The sequence below is a fragment of the Pan paniscus genome, chromosome 3, assembly GCF_029289425.2.
Source record: "Pan paniscus chromosome 3, NHGRI_mPanPan1-v2.0_pri, whole genome shotgun sequence".
In the NCBI taxonomy this organism is placed as follows: Eukaryota; Metazoa; Chordata; class Mammalia; order Primates; family Hominidae; genus Pan; species Pan paniscus.
In genome coordinates, this window is record NC_073252.2 from 151547936 (window position 1) to 151565077 (window position 17142).

Genomic DNA, 17142 nt, shown 5'->3' on the forward strand with positions numbered 1-17142 from the left:
ACTGTGTGCCCCAAGGGCCAGGCCAGAGACCCAGGAAGGCAGCGACCCCTTGGGATCCCTAACCTGGAGGAAATTGCCAGGGACCTAGAGGGAGTGCCCTAATCCAACCTGGGGATTTTTTAAAAGCTTCCTAGGAAGAGATGATCTCCGATGTGATGAATACGAATAAATGCCCTTAATGGCAAAACAAACAAACAAACAAACAAACAAACAAACATCAAGTACTGTTGGTAATTTACATGTGCCATCTCACCAAATTTTCAACCCTATGAAGTCCATTTTACAGAGATAATAACTTGCTCAAAATCATGCAGTTAGCAAGATGGCTCAGAATCTCTATTCATAACCTCTATACATACTGCCTTTGTTATGTTTCATGTTATCAGAAATGTTTAAAAATCACTTTGGAATGTTATTTATCACAACAAACAAAAGTTACATCATCCTAAGCTTCTAAAAGCCAATCTGAACAGTTTGACCAAATGAAAACTTAAGGTAGACTAAGACCCCATTGTACCCAACCTTGCATACTCAAGGTTGATGAGGTACTATTCCTGCTATTCTCTAGTTACTTGGTGAGGCCATCACTAATCTCAACAGATTCTGGTGGTTTGAAGGCAGTGGCCACCTGAATCAAGAAATAAAATGTTGACTACAAGCAGAGCAAGTAACTGTATGATATTCCTTTTTCCCCAGGACAAATGTTTCCACTATTTTCATTCTGATCCATCAACAATGTGATTAGACTTCCTGGTCCCACTGAAAAATGGAACTAAGTTCTCACAGTTTAAATCCTAAGGCCTTTCTTGAAAATAATAGCTAGCACTGAACATTTAACCAGGTTCTAGGTACTATATTCTGGATAAGAATTATCTCCATTTAATAAATGTGAAAACTGAGTCTTGGGAGATCTGCTCAGTTATAAAGATAACATGTGGAAGAATTAAGATTTGAATCCAAGTCTGTCTGACTGCAAAACATTTGCCCTTACAAACCATGGTACATTGCTCCCATAATGTGGAGGGTGGGCATGACTGAATCGTGCTGAGCCCCAGGAATCAGTGGACATAACCTTGGATCTGAGGCACGTGGGCCACAGTTGATGGCTGCCTTGAGACAATCCAGAAGCTGATTTATGGCAGTGATTCATAGTGTGTCCTTTAGAGCAGGAGTCCCCAACCCCATGGTACTGGTCCATGGCCTGCTAGGAACCAGGCCGCACAGCAGGGCATGAGAGGCAGGCAAGTGAGCATTACTGCCTGAGCTCTGCCTCCTGTCAAATCAGTGGCAGCATTAGATTCTCATGGGAGCATGAGCCCTATTGTGAACTGCACATGCAAGGGATCTAGGTTGTGTGCTCCTTATGAGAATCTAATGCCTCCGAAACCATTCGTCCTCCTCCCCGGTCTGTGGAACTGGTCCCTGGTGCCAAAAAGGTTGGAGACTGTTGCTTTAGAGCCAGTATAGCATATTTTAAAGATACTATATTGTATTATGCAATAAATAAATGAAAAATTCCAATGAAGAGTTCTTGCTATGTCGCAGGTCAGGGATGATGATGATGATGAAGATGATGATGATGGTGATGATACTAGCTAACAATGATTGAATTCTTTCTTTGTGTCAAGCATTCTGTTAAGCACATTATATGCATAACCTCATTTAAACAGGAAAGAAAATCAACTGTCCTTTGAGTGGTATCCGGTACTTGAGCCATTACTCAATCATCGTTTGACTTCCTTCTTGGACTTAAAATAGTATATGGCATTGTTTCAGGCAAGATTTGTTATTGCTTAAAATTCTCATATGAGGCAATCGTACCTGAATTGTGCAATGCATTTGGGCAATATTTGTATGAAGAAACCATGTGACAAAATGGGAACATGCACACACACATACAAAACAAACAACAATAAAATAAATAAAAATAAAGAATTCAGCCTTTTCAGGAGAATCGCTTAAACCCAGGATGCAGAGGTTGCAATGAGTCGAGATCATGCTACTGCACTCCACTCTGAGTGACACAGCGAGACTCTGTCTTAAAAACAACAACAAAAAAATTCAGCCTTTTGTATTATTTGAGTGTTTGGTTATGCTCTCATGAAATAAAAAGATTATGAAGCATGGGAAGTTGGTTTATGGAAATCTAGTGAAATGCATGGCATGTATGCTTTGAAATCAGGTGAAGGTTCCAATCCTAACTATGTTACTTGGCAAGTTTGTGAACTCTTCTGAGCCTCCTTGACTAAAATGCTGATAATACCTGCCGCATAGACTTCTTATAGGATTAAACAAACACACTTAAAACAACTAGAAGAGATCTTAGCTCAAGATAGGGTCTCAATAGAAGTAATTGACTTCCACTCCCCAACCTTACCCTGGATTCTACCTGCCAAACTCTACAGAGTTTACTGACTTCTCCTTCCTTCACCCTCTTTTCTATGTCCCATTTTTATAGTTTTGTATTTCCTAATTACTTTTTTTTACTCATTTATTTGTTCAAAGGTATTTACTGAACAACTGCTATATATGAGGTACTAGAATAAGCACTGAGGCGGCAATGGTAAGCTAAACCAAACAGAATTCCTGGTTATGGCCTAGTGAGAGAGACAGGCATTAATCACACAAGCAGGAAGAAAGCTACAAGCTGAGCCACATGCTTTGAAGGAAAAGATCACATCTCTAGGCTGAAAAGTGAGGGAAGTGAAGTTGGGTGGGAGCCTGAAGAGAATGAGCATGGTCTATGATAGGTGGTGCTGGTGCTAGTGGAAGTGGTGGTGATGGTGGAGTTGATGGTGATGATGGAGGTGGTAGTGATGGTGGAGTTGATGGTGGTGATGGAGGCGGTGGTGATGGAGGCAGTGGTGATGATGGAGGTGATGGTGATGATAAGGTGGTGGTGAAGGTGGAGTTGATGGTGATGATGGAGGTGGTGGTGATGGTGGAGTTGATGGTGGTGATAGAGGTGGTGGTGATGGTGGAGTTGATGGTCATAAGGTGGTGGTGATGGTGGAGTTGATGGTGATGATGGAGGTGGTGGTGATGGTGGAGTTGATGGTCATAAGGTGGTGGTGATGGTGGAGTTGATGGTGATGATGGAGGTGGTGGTGATGGTGGAGTTGGTGGTGGTGATGGTGGAGTTGATGGTGATGATGGAGGTGGTGGTGATGGTGGAGTTGGTGGTGATGGTAGAGTTGATGGTGATGATGGAGGTGGTGGTGATGGTGGAGTTGGTGGTGGTGATGGTGGAGTTGATGGTGATGATGGAGGTGGTGGTGATGGTGGAGTTGATGGTGGTGATGGAGGTGGTGGTGGTGATGATGGAGATGATGGTGATGATGAGGTGGTAGTGATGGAGTTGATGATGGTGATGGAGGTAGTGGTGATGGTAGAGTTGATGGTAATGATGGAGGTGGTGGTGATGGTGGTGATAAGGTGATGGTGATGGTGGAGTTGATGGTGATGATGAAGGTGGTGGTGATGGTGGAGTTGATGATGGTGATGGAGGTGGTGATGATGGTGGAGTCAATGGCAATGATGAGGCGATGGTGGTGATGATATTGGAGGTACTGGTGATGATGGAGGGAATGTGGTAGGAAGTAGCATTCACAACAGAGGGAACAATATATTCAAAGAATCAGTAGTGGTGGAACCTCTGCATGTCTGAGAAGCTGAAGGACTAGTGTGGCTGGCATGTGGTTGGTGAGAGAGAAGGAGCAGAGACCAAAAGGAAAGCAGAATCGACACCACAGACCCTAGAGGGCCTTGTAGAATACGTTAAGCATTTGGATCCTAGTCCTAAGAACAACTAGATGCCACAGAAAAGCTTAAACATGGGGCGAGGTGAGGTGATCAGATTTGCATTGTGAAAAGATCATTCTAATTCTTTATGGTCCAATAATGGTAGCTACTAGCTACACATGGCTACTGAACACTGAAATATTGCTAGTTTTAGTAGAGATGTAAAATAGACACTGGATTTCAAAGACTCAGTATAAAAAATGTAAAATATCTCATTAATTTAAAAATATTAATTATATCTTGAAAAAGTATTTCAGATTAAATGTAATTAAAATCAATTTTAAAATTATTTTTAAAAACAATTACTAGGCCAGGCATGATGGCTCATGCCTCTAATCCTAGCACTTTGGGAGGATGAGGTGGTAGGATTGCTTGAGCCCAGGAGTTAGAGACCAGACTGGGAAACATAGGGAGACCCTGTCTCCAATAAAACAAAAAAGTTAGCTGGGTGTGGTTGCACACACCTATGGTCCCAGCTACTCGGGAGGTTAAGGCAGGAGGATCACTGGAGCCCAGGAGGTCAAGACTGCAGTGAGCCATGATCATGCCATTGTACTCCAGTCTGGATGGCAGAGCAAGACCCTGTCTCAAAAACAAACAAAACCCATTTCCCCCACTCCCCAAAAAACCAATTACCTGTTTCTTGTTAACATTTTAAAATACAGCTATTAAAAATTAAAAATTGGGGGCAGCCATGGTGGCTCACACCTATAATCCCAGCACTTTGGAAGGCTGAGGTGGGTGGATCACTTGAGGTCAGGAGTTTGAGACCAGCCTGGCCAACATGGTGAAACCCTGTCTCTACTAAAAACACAAAAATTAGCCAGGTGTGTTGGTGGGTGCCTGTAATCCCAGCTACTCTGGAGGCTGAGACAGGAGAATTGCTTGAACTCAGGACGTGGAGGTTGCAGTGAGCCAAAATCACACCACTGCACTCCAGCCTGGGTGACAGAGTGAGACTCCATCTCAAAATAATAATAAAAAAATTAAAAATTGCATATGTGGCTCCCATTGTATTTGAACTAGACAGTGCCACTCTAAGTGCAGTATGGAGAAGGTGCTACGGAGAAGGCACAGTAGAGGAGAACATTTAGGAAGTTGTCTTTGTACTCCAGGAAAGAGAGGAGGAGGTAGCTTGAACTAGGATGACGGCAGTGGGAATAAAAAGAGTTGGATGAATTCAAGGTAAAATGAGCACGACTAAGAGCTGCAGCAGATGCATCTGGATGGATGGTGGAGCTTCATGTTGAAATAACACCAGAAAAAAATCAGCCTTGGTGATATGGTTTGGCTCTGTGTCCTCACCCAAATCTCATCTTGAATTGTACTTCCATAATTCCCATGTGTTGTGGGAGGGACCTGGTGGGAGATAATTTGAATCATGGGGGCAGTTTCCCCCATACTGTTCTTATGGTAGTGAATAAGTCTCATGAGATCTGATGGTTTTATAAGGGGTTTCTGCTTTTGCATCTTCCTCATTTTCTCTTGCCGCCACCATGTAAGAAGTGCCTTTTGCCTCCTGCCATGATTCTGAGGCCTCCCCAACCATGTGGAACTGTAAGTCCAATTAAACCTCTTTTTTTTTTTTCCAGTCTTGGGTATGTCTTTATCAGCAGTGTGAAAATAGACTAATATAGTAAATTGGTACCAGTAGAGTGGGGTGCTGCTGAAAAGACACCCAAAAATATGGAAGCAACTTTGGAACTGGGTAACAAGCAGAGGTTGGAACAGTTTGGAGGGCTCAGAAGAAGACAGGAAAATGTAGGAAAGTTTGGAACTTCCTAGAGACTTGTTGAATGGCTTTGACCAAAAGCATGATAGCAATATGTACAATAAAGTCTAGGCTGAGGTGATCTCAGATGGAGATGAGGAACTTGTTGGGAACTGGAGCAAAGGTGACTCTTGTTATGTTTTAGCAAAGAGACTGGTGGCATTTTGTCCCTGCCTTAGAGATTTGTGGAACTTTGAACTTGACAGAGATGATTTAGGGTATCTGGCAGAAGAAATTTCTAAGCAGCAAAGCATTTAAGAGGTGACTTGGGTGCTGCTAAAGGCATTCCATTTTATAAGGGAAGCAGAGCAGAAAATTTGCAGCCTGACAATATGACAGAAAAAAAAACCTGTTTTCTGAGGAGAAATACAAGCCACTGCAGAAATTTGCATAAATAATGAGGAGCTGAATATTAATCCCCAAGACAATAGGGAAAATGTCTCCAGAGGTCTTCACAGCAGCCCCTCCCATCACAGGCCCAGAGGCCTAAAAGAAAATGGTTTTGTGGGCCAGGCCCAGGGTCCCCATGCTGTGTGCAGTCTAAGGATTTGGTGCCCTGTGTTCCAGACACTCCAGCCATGACTAAAAGGAGCCAAGGTACAGCTTGGGCTGTTGCTTCAGAGGGTGGAAGCCCCAAGCTTTGGCAGCTTCCACGTGGTGTTGAGTCTGTGGGTGCACCAAAGTCAAGAACTGAGGTTTGAGGAACCTCCACCTACATTTCAGAAGATGTATGGAAATGCCTGGATGTCCAGGCAAAAGTTTGCTGCAGGAGCAGGGCCTAGATGGAGAACCTCTGCTAGGGCAGTGCGGAAGGGAAATGTGGGATTGGAGCCGTCACAGAGAGTCTCTACTGGGGCACTGCCTAGTGGAGCTGTGAGAAGAGGGCCATTGTCCTCCAGACCCTAGAATGGTAGATCTGCCGACAGCTTGCATCATGCAACTGGAAAAGCCACAGACACTCAACACTAGTCCAGGAAAACAGCCAGGAGGGAAGCCATACCCTGCAAAGCCACAGGGGCAGAGCTGCCTGAGGCCATGGGAACCCACCTCTTGCATCAGCGTGACCCAGATGTGAGACATGGTGTCAAAGGAGATCATTTTGGAGCTTTAAGATTTGACTGCCCTGCTGGATTTCAGACTTGTAAGGGGCCAGTAGCCCTTTTCTTTTGGCCAATTTCTCCCATTTGGAATGGCTGTATTTACCCAATGCCTGTATCCCCATTGTATCTAGGAAGTAACTAACTTGCTTCTGATTTTACAGGCTCATAGGTGGAAGGGACTTGCCTTGTTTCAGATAAGACTTTGGACTGTGGACTTTTGAGTTAATGATGAAATGAGTTAAGACTTTGGGGGAACTGTTAGTTTTGAAATGTGAGGACATGAGATTTGGAGGGGCCAGGGGCAGAATGATATGGTTTGGCTCTGTGTCCCCACTGAAATCTCATCTTGAATTGTACTCTCATAATTCCCACATGTTGTGGGAGGGACCTGGTGGGAGATAATTTGAATCATGAGGGCAGTTTCCCCCATACTGTTCTCATGGTAGTGAATAAGTCTCATGAGATCTGATGGTTTTATCAGGGGTTTCTGCTTTTGCATCTTCCTCATTTTTTCTTGCCGCCACCATGTAAGAAGTGCCTTTTGCCTCCGGCCATGATTCTGAGGCCTCCCCAGCCATGTGAAATTTTAAGTCCAATTAAACCTCTTTTCTTTTCCAGTCTCAGGTATGTCTTTATTAGCAGTGTGAAAATGGACTAATACACCTGGCAAAAATATTTTGAGCTCAGATTGGGACATATTGAATGTGCATGCTCTGAGACAAATGTCTCAAGTAGGCAGTTGCCTATCTAGGTCTGGAGCTCAGGTGAGATATTTGGGTAAGAGATTTAAATTGGAAAGTTATTGGGTTATGGACAGCATAAATGAGATTCATTAAGAAGAAAGCAGCCAGTGAGAAGTGGCCTCGGACCTAGACTTGGGAAATGGGGCAGGGAAGGAGATAACCTTGAAAAAGAGGGTTTAAAGGAAAGACTAAGTATGTGGTCATTCAAGCAAAAGGAGAGAACGTTTAAGAAAGGAGGGGCCAGCTGGGTGCGATGGCTCATGCATGTAATCTCAGCACTTTGGGAGGCCAAGGCGGGTGAACCACCTGAGGTCAGGAGTTCCAGACCAGCCTGGCCAACATGGTGAAACCCCGTGTCTACTGAAAATACAAAAATTAGCCAGGTGTGGTGGTGCGTACTTGTAATCCCAACTACTTGGGAGCTGAGGTAGGAGAATCACTTGAACCTGGGAGGTGGAGGTTGCAATGAGCTGATGAGCCGAGATTGTGCCACTACACTCCAGCCTGGGCGACACAGTAAGACTTTGTCTCAAAAAAAAAAAAAAAGAAAGAAAAAGAAAGGAGTGGTCAATCACATCTGCTCTGAGAGGTTAAGCAACATGAGGACCAAAAAATGTCTGGGGGAGTGAGAAATGCAGTGGTCCCTGGTAACCTTCGCAAGTGCTGTTTGGATGGAGTGATGAGGTGGAAGCCAGACTGGAATAGAGGGAAGACTGGGTAAAAGGAGAGGAGATAGAGACAGTAGGTACAGAAAACTCTTTAAAGGTGTTGCGCTGTGAAGTGGAGAGAGAGAGAAAGAGAGAAGTTTGAAGGAGACCAAAAAGATTTTTTGCTGTTGTTCATTTTAAAAATAAATATGGAAAACTTGAGCATGTGTGAATATTGGTAGGAATGGTCTGGATAAGATGGAATAGTAGAACACAAAAGAAAAGAGGGGGATAATAAGCAGAGCATCTAGATAACATCTACATAGGACAAGTGGGTACCCAGCATCCTTGGAGGTCCCCTCTTCTACTGTGCTAGGAAGGTGGAGGGGGTGTTTGGATATAAGTTCAGGTGTGGGAAGTTAGAATTTCTCTAGATGGCTTTAATTTTCTCTGTGAAATAAGAGATAAAGTCATTCCTGGAAAGGATGTGAGGAGGCAGAAGCTGCTGGTGGCTGGACAAGAGTAGAGTAAGCTTGAGACAGTGTTGCAGGAATTGCAAGAGAGCTGGCTCAAAAATGCAATAAAGTACCTGGTCTCCTCTAAGAAGGCATGTCATAGAGTTCTTTTAGGTTTGGGGTTTTGTCACATAGGGGCATAAGGAGAAGAGACAGTGATGGCTCCAGAATTTCTGTTTAGTAGAGCTTTAGAAGAAGCAATCTGATTTGGGGATAGGAGGGCTTGAAGCATCTTGTACAGTATTTTACATTAGGTATATTAAGAAAACATCAATTGTTCATACAGAAGAACAGGGAAGACATAGGAAAATTGAGAATGATGTAAAGCCCTCTCCTGCAACCTTGCGTTCACCAACACCACCGGAAAGAGTTTCTGGTTTTGGCAAGGGTGATATGGAGATTCTGAAGTCTGGGAGCTCTTCCAAAAGCCAGTAAGAAGGGCTGTGCACTATCTGAACTTCCCTGAAGTAGTTCATTCCAGCACTCCTGGGCAGCTGGCATTCATGTTCAGACCATCTGGTGGCCACACTCAGGATGGATTTTTTCCCCTATAAAAAGGGGTCAGGTCTCTCTGTTTTGCAATTAGCAATTTGGGGGGCCAAGTATGACTCCCCATAGTATGCTATGAGAATGGGAAGCCCAGGGATCTGCTGATTCTTCTGCTGTGAGGTCCAAATTGAACCAAGTATTTGTCTGAGAAGAATGGAGGTAACAAATGGATTGGAAAGAGGAGGGATCAGTGGACTCTGATCAAGATGCAGGAGGTTTGAATGAGTTGTTCTGAAGGCTGGGTAACTGTAGGTAATGACAAAGTCCAGGGCATGGCTGAAGGGGCATAGAGGATAAGATCCCTGCAGAGGAGGAGGTAAAGGAACTGAGCAGCCAGGGTGTTGGGTAGGTCATCTGTGGGAACACTGAAGGCATTGGGTCTCCTGGAAGATCTTGAGAAGAAGAAGACTCTGAGCAGGTCCCAAAGTCTTCAAAAAGTAAGAGGAGTATCTAGGAGGTCAGCAGATGGTGACAGAAGTTGAAGGGCATGAGGACAATGTGGTCCAGTGGCATGAGACTAGAGCCTCACGGGAACTGGTTTTCTTACACCATGTTGCCCAGGCTGGTCTCAAACTCTTGGCCTCAGGTGATCCCAGAGGGGCCTCCCAAAGTGCTAGGATTATAGGTCTAAGCCACCATGCCGGGCCTGTTTTTAGTTAATTTTTTTTTTTTTTCTAAGACAGAGTCTGGCTCTGTAACCCAGGCTGGAGTGCAGTGGCATGATCTTTGCTCACTGCAACCTCCATCTCCCGGGTTCAAGCAGTTCTCCTGCCTCAGCCTCCTGAGTAGCTGGGATTACAGGTACCTGCCACCATGGCTGGCTAATTTTTGTATTTTCAGTAGAGATGGGGTTTCACCATATTGGCCAGGCTGATCTGGAACTCCTGACCTCAGGTGATCCACCCTCCTTGGCCTCCCAAAGTGCTGTGATTACAGGTGTGAGCCACCGTGCCCGGCTATTTTTAGTTTTTAAAGGAACCTCCATACTGTTTTCCATAGTGGTTTTATTAATTTACATTCCTACCAACAGTGTACAATGGTAAGGATGTGGAGAACATCCTTACCAGCTCTGATATTCTGTCTTTTTGATAAAAGCCGTTCTAACTGTGTGAGATGGTATCTCATTGTGGTTTTGATTTGCATTTTTCTGATGATTCGTGATATTGAACATTTTTTCCTATACCCGTTGGCCACTTATATATTTTCTTTTAGGAAATGTCAACTCATATCTTTTTCCCCATATTTTAATCAGATTTTTTTTTTTTTTTGCTGTGGAGTTGTTTGAGTTCCTTATATATTCTGGTTATTAATCCCTTGTCAAATGGATAGTTTGCAAATATTTTCTTTCACTCTGTGAGTTGTCTCTTGGTTGTTTTCCTTGCTGTGTGTAAGCTTTTTAGCTTGATAAAATTCTATTTGTTTATTTTTGCTTTGGTTGCCTGTACTTTTGAGATCTTATGTAAAAATTCTTTGCCCAGACCAATGTTCTAGAGCGGTCCCTAAAGGTTTCTTCTATAACTTTCATAGCTTCAGGTCTTAGACATAAGTCTTTAATCCATTTTTATTTGATTGTTGTATATGGTAAGAGATAGGAGTTTAGTTTCATTCTTCTGCATATAGATATCCAGTTGTCTCAGCACCACTTATTGAAGAGACTGTGCTCTCCCCATTGCATGCTCTGGTACCTTTGTAAAAAATCAGTTGGCTGTAAATGTGTGGATTTACAGCTGGGTTCTCCATGCTGTTCCATTGGTCTATGTGTCTTTTTTTTATGCAAATATCATGCTGATTTTGTTACTATGGCTTTGTAGTATATTTTGAAGCCAGATAGAGTGATGCCTCTGGCTTCATTCTTTTTGCTCAGGACTGCTTTGGCTATTCAGAGTCTTTCATGATTCCATATAAATTTTAGGATTGTTTTTCTATTTTTGTGAAGAATGTCATTAGTCTTTTCATAAGGATTGCACTGAATCTATAAATTGCTTTGGATAGTATTGTCATTTTAAAAATATTAATTCTTTCAATCCTTGAGCATGAAACATCTTTCCATTTTTTGGTGTGTGTTCTCTTCAACTTCTTTTTCCAGTGTGTTATAATTTTCCTTGTATGGATAAATGAAATTGCTTTCTTGATTTCTTTTTCAGATTGTTCACTGTTAGTGTATATAAATGTTACTAATTTTTTTTTTTTTGATACAGGGCCTGGCTCTGTTGCCTAGAATGGAGGGCAGTGGTGCGATCTCAGCTCACTGCAACCTCCATATCTGGGGCTTGTGATCCTCTCACTTCAGCCTCCCAAGTAGGTGCAGGTGCACGCCACCATCGCCAGGTAATTTTTGTATTTTTTTTTGGTATAGACAGGGTTTCACCATGTTGCCCAGGCTGGTTTTGAACTCCTGAGCTCAAGCCATTTTCCTGCCTCTGCCTCCCAAAGTGCTGGGATTACAAAGTCAGCTACCGCAGCCAGCACTACTGATTTTTTGATTTTGTATCCTGCAACTTTACTGAATTTGTCCATTAGTTCTAATAGCTTTTTTGTGTGTGTGTGAAGTATTTAGGTTTTCCTAAATATAAGATCATGTCATCTGTGTACAAGCCTGATTTGATTTCTTCCTTTCCAACTTGGGTGCCCTTGATTTCTTTCTCTTGTCTAATTGCTCTCACCAGTACTTCCAGTATTATGTTGAATAAAAGCAGTCAAAGTGGGTATCCATGTCTTGTTCCAGGTCTTAGAGAGAAACTTTCCATTTTTCCCCATTCAGCATGATATTGGCTGTGGTTTGCCATATACAGTGAGGTATATTCCTTCTACACCTAGTTCATTGAGGGTTTTTATCATGAAATGATGTTGAATTTTATCAAATGCTTTTTCATCATCTATTAAAAAGATCATATGGTTTTTGTTCTTGGTTCTGTTAATGCAACAAATCACATATATTGATTTGCTTATGTTGAACCATTCTTGCATCCCTTGGACAAATCCCACTTGATCATAGTGAATGATCTTTTTAATGTGCTGTTGGATTCAGTTTGCTAGTATTTTGTTGAGGATTTTTGTGTCTATGTTCATCAGTGATATTGGCCTGTAGTTTTCTTTTTGTTGTTGTTGTGTCCTTATCTGGTTTGGGCCTCAGGACAATGCTGGTTTTGTATAATGAGTTTGGAAGAATTCCCTCCTTGTCAATTGTTTTTGAGGAGTTTGACTAGAATTGGTATTAGTTATTTAAATATTTGGTAGAATTTAGCAGTGAAGCCATCGGGTCATGGGGTTTTCTTTGAGAGAAATTTTTTATTATGACTTTGATCTCATTACTTGTTATTGGTTTATTGAGGTATTCTATGTATGCACAATTCAGTCTTGGTAGGTTGCATGTGTCTAGGAATTTATCCATTTCTTCTAGGTTTTTCAATTTGTTAGTGTATAATTGTTCATCCTAGTCTTTAATGATTCTTTGTATTCTGTGATATCAGTTGTAATGCCCCCCTTTTCATTTCTAATTTTATTTATTTCTTCTCTCTTTTTTCTTAGTCTAGCTAAAGGTTTGTTGATTTTATCTTTTCAAAAAGCCAGCTTTTTGTTTTGTTGGTCTTCTGTATGGTTTAGTCTCAATATCATTTATTTCTGCTATGATCTTTATTATTTATTTCCTTCTATTAATTTTTGGTTGGTGTAGGCTGGGCGCAGTGGCTCACGCCTGTATTCCCAGCACTTTGGGAGGCCGAGGCAGGCGGATCACAAGGTCAGGAGATCGAGACCATCCTGGCTAACACGATGAAACCCTGTCTCTACTAAAAATACAAAAAATTAGCCGGGTGTGGTGGCGAGCGCCTGTAGTCCCAGCTACTAGGGAGGCTGAGGCAGGAGAATGGTGTGAACCTGGGAGGCGGAGCTTGCAGTGAGCCGAGATCGTGCCACTGCACTTCAGCCTGGGTGACAGAGCGGGACTGTCTCAAAAAAAAGAAAAAAATTTTTGGTTGGTGTGATGGTTAATACTGAGTGTCAACTTGATTAGATTGAAGGATGCAAAATATTGATCCTGGGTGTGTCATGAGGGTGTTGTGAAAAGAGATGAACATTTGAGTTAGTGGACTGGGAAAGGCAGACCCATCCTTAATCTGGGTGGGCACAATCTAATCAGCTGCCAGTGGGCTAGAATATAAGCAGGCAGAAAAATATGAAAAAGAGAGACTGGCCTAGCCTCCCAGCCTACATCTTTCTCCTGTGCTGGATGTCTCCTGCCCTCTAACATTGGACTCCAGGTTCTTCAGTTTTGGAACTCAGACTGGCTCTCCTTGCTCCTCAGCCTGCAGACAGCCTATTGTGGGACCTTGTGATCATGTGAGTTAAAGCTTAATAAACTTCCCTTTATTTACATATAAAGGGAATATATATATGGAATATATATGGAATATATATATGCAATATATATATATAAGAGGAATATATATATATATATATAAAGGGTATATATATATATATATATATATGTAAAGGGAAGTTTATAGATATGTTATATATATATTCCATTACTTCTGTCCCTCCAGAGAACCCTAATACAGTTGGTTCTTGCTTTTCTAGTTCCTTGAAGTGTATCATTAGGTAAGTTTATTTGATGTATTTTTACTTTCTTGGTGTAGACATTTATTGCTATAAACCTCCTTCTTAGTATTGCTTTTGCTGTATCTTGTAGATTTGGGTATGTTATATTTCCATTTCTATTTGTTTCAAGAAATTTTAATTTTTTCTTCTTAATTTCTTCATTGACCCATTGGTCATTCAGGAGCATGTTGTTTCATTTTTATGTGTATGTGTAGTTGTTTCCAAGATTCCTCTTGTTATTGACTTCTAGCTTTATTCCATTGTGGTCAAAAACAATATTTGATATGATTTCTCCTTTTTGAGTTTGTTGAGACTTGTTTTGTGGGCTAAAATATGGTAGACTCTGGAGAATGTTCCATGTGCTGATTCAAAAGAATGTGTATTCTGCAGCAGTTGGGTGAAATGCTCTGCAAATGTCAGTTAGGTCTATTTGGTCTAGTGTGTAGTTTAATTCTGATGTTTCCTTGTTGATTTGCTGTCTGCATGACTTGTCCATTGAAGTCCCTTACTATTACTGTACTGCAGTCTATGTCTCCCTTGAGCTCCATTATGTTTGCCTTATATACTTTGGTGCTCTGCTGTTGGGTGCATAGATATTTATAATTGTTATAGCCTCTTGCAAATCGACCCCTTTATTCTTATATAGTGACCTTCTTTGGCTTTTTTTATAGTTTTTTACTTTATTTTATCTGACATAAGTATAGCTACTCCTGTTTTTTTGTTTGTTTTTACTTGCATGGAATATCATTTTTCATCACTTCACTTTCAATTTATGTGGGTTTTTATAGATGAGGTGGGTTTCTTATAGCTGGATCTTGTTTCATTATCCATTCAGCCATTTTAGGTCTTTTAATTGAAGAATTAAATCCATTTACATTTAGTGTTATTATTGATAAGGGCTTACTACTGCTATTTTGTTGCTTGTGTTCTCCTTTTTAAACTCCTTTCTTACTGTCTTCCTTTGTGGTTAAGTGATTGTTTTGGTAGTATGTTTTAATTTATTGCTTTTTTATTTTTAGTGTATCTATTATAGGTTTTTGCATTGTGGTCACCATGAGGCTTACAAAAAATGTCTTATAGATATAACAAGTTGTTTTAAAGAGATGATAATTTATCTTAGATCAGAAAAAAGAATAGAAACAAAGAACAAACTTAAAAAACAAAAAACCCTCTATACATTGACTCCAATACCCCCCACATTTTGACTTTTCTTTTCTTAGTTTACATACTTTTATATTGTCTGTCTCTTAATAAGTTGCTATAGCTATTATTGTTTTTCATATACTTGCCTTATAGGTTTCCTACTAGAGTTCTGAGTGGATTGCATACCATAATTACAGCACTGGAGTATTCTAGGGTTGTCTTCATACTAGTGGGTTTTATACCTTCAAATGTTTTCTTTTTGCATGTTAGTGGTTTTTTTTCTTTCAAATTGAAGAACTCCCTTTAGCATTTCTTGTAAGACAGGTCTGGTGGTTGTGACTTCTCTTAGCTTTTGTTTGTCTGGGAAGAGTTAATTTCTCTTTCACATTTGAAGAATAGCTTTTCCAAACATAGTATTCTTGGGTGGCAGGGTTTTTTCAGAACATTGAAAATGTTGTTGCATACCCTCCTGGCCTGTATGGTTTTCGTTGATAAGTCTGTTGCCAGATGAATTGGAGTTTCTTTGTATGTTACTTGCATCTTTTTTCTTGCTACTTTTAGGATCCTCTCTTTATCCTTGACATTTGGGAGTTTGATTATTTTATGCCTTGATGTAGTCTTATTTGGGATGAATCTGTTTGGTATTCTCTGACCTTCCTCTACATGGACATTTATATCTTTCTCAAGTTTTGGAAAGCTTTCTGTTACTATTTATTTGAATAAGCTTTCCATCCCTTGCTCTTGCTCAACTACCTCTTGAACAACAATAAATTTTAGACTTGGTCATTTCCATGTATTTTAGGTAAACTTTCTTCCTGTTCAATCTTTTTTCTCTTTTGACTGTGTAATATTGAATAGGCTATCTTCAAGCCAACTAATTCTTTCCTTTGCTTGATCTATTCTGCTGTTGAGACCCTCTAATAAATTTTTCATTTCAGCAAATGTTTTCTCAGTTCCAAGATTTGTCTGATTTTTAAAATTATTATTTCAATCTCTTTGTTAAATTTCTCTGATAAATTTCTGAATTGCTTTTCTGTGTTATCCTGAAGGCCACTGAGTTTCCTTAAAATTGCTATTTTGAATTATTTGTCAGAGAGCTCATGTATCGCCATCTTCTTAGGGACTGCCATGGGTATCTTGCTTTGTCCAGTTAGGGAGGTTTTGGTTCCCTATTTGCTGTTGTTTCTTGTGGATATACCTCTATGTCTTTGCATTGAAGGATTTGTTATTTATTCCAGTCTTTTCTGGCTTGTTTTGGTTTTTATTTGGTATATTTGCCTAGAGATTCTTTGTAATTTACTTGTTAATTTCTTATTTCCCCCACCACTAAGTTGCCACCTCCTTTTTGGTGCTAGATGATGCCTTAAGCACAGGTTTGCCTCAGCTCTAGCAAAGAATCAGAGTGCTGCAAGTCCCAAATGGAAGAAGTCCCAGTGGGGATATCTTGCCAGTTTGGGAAGGCTAGCTAGAGGTTCATGCCCAAGGGACCTGTGGAAGGTACTTCCTAAAGCTGGTGCTGCTAAACAGTCACTCTGATTTGGCATCTCCTTTGGCTTAATTACAGAGCAGAGTTTCCAGGGCTGGGCAAGGTAGTCCCACCTCTCACCTTGACTTTTGCTGTTTGCAGGGATATTTCTCTCTTCAGGCACTTGTGATGCTTTCTGTGGGTTGAGGCAGGTACAGTTCCCCTGCCAGGGAGCCAAAGGTGATGGGGAAGCTGCTTGTAGACCTCTATCTCACTTTTTCCAGGGTAGAAACTATGAGTGGGGAGGAATTTTCCCCATGCTTCATGACAGGCAGATTGTGGGGAGGGGCATCGTGGATGTGGAAATCTGATTCTCTTAGTCTATTCCAGGCTTTTTCACTTGTCTGTGGCCCCAGGAACTGACTCATCCTCATATTTGAGTTCTGGGATATTGCTGGTGATAATATCTGCACTGTCTATTTGTTTTGAGTTTTCTGTGGACAGGGAAATGAAGCCAGTATGCCACCATTTTGGAACTGAAATTCTCCAAAGTATACATTTTAAGTCGCTATGATAAGCGACTCTCATAGGCCAAATTCTTTTAAACATGACAAGTCTTAAAAAATCAAGTATCCACCAATTCTTTAACACAAAATATTAATATAAATACTAATTATACATCTTCCAGAGGTTGCACTTAGAAACTTTTTGGAGTAAGTAAGACTGTCCATCTAATTGCCCAATAGGACAAAAACCTTGCAGGCTTTGAAAGATTCTTACACACCCATAGGAAACGATTACATTATTGT

The 17142-nt window shown here is 41.0% G+C and overlaps 1 protein-coding gene across 9 annotated transcripts in view; it reads left to right on the forward strand.

Moving 5' to 3' along the window:
• TLR2 (toll like receptor 2) overlaps positions 1-17142 on the forward strand; it is a 65860-nt gene that overhangs the window by 19618 nt on the left and 29100 nt on the right. The gene's annotated exons all lie outside the window — the stretch shown is intronic.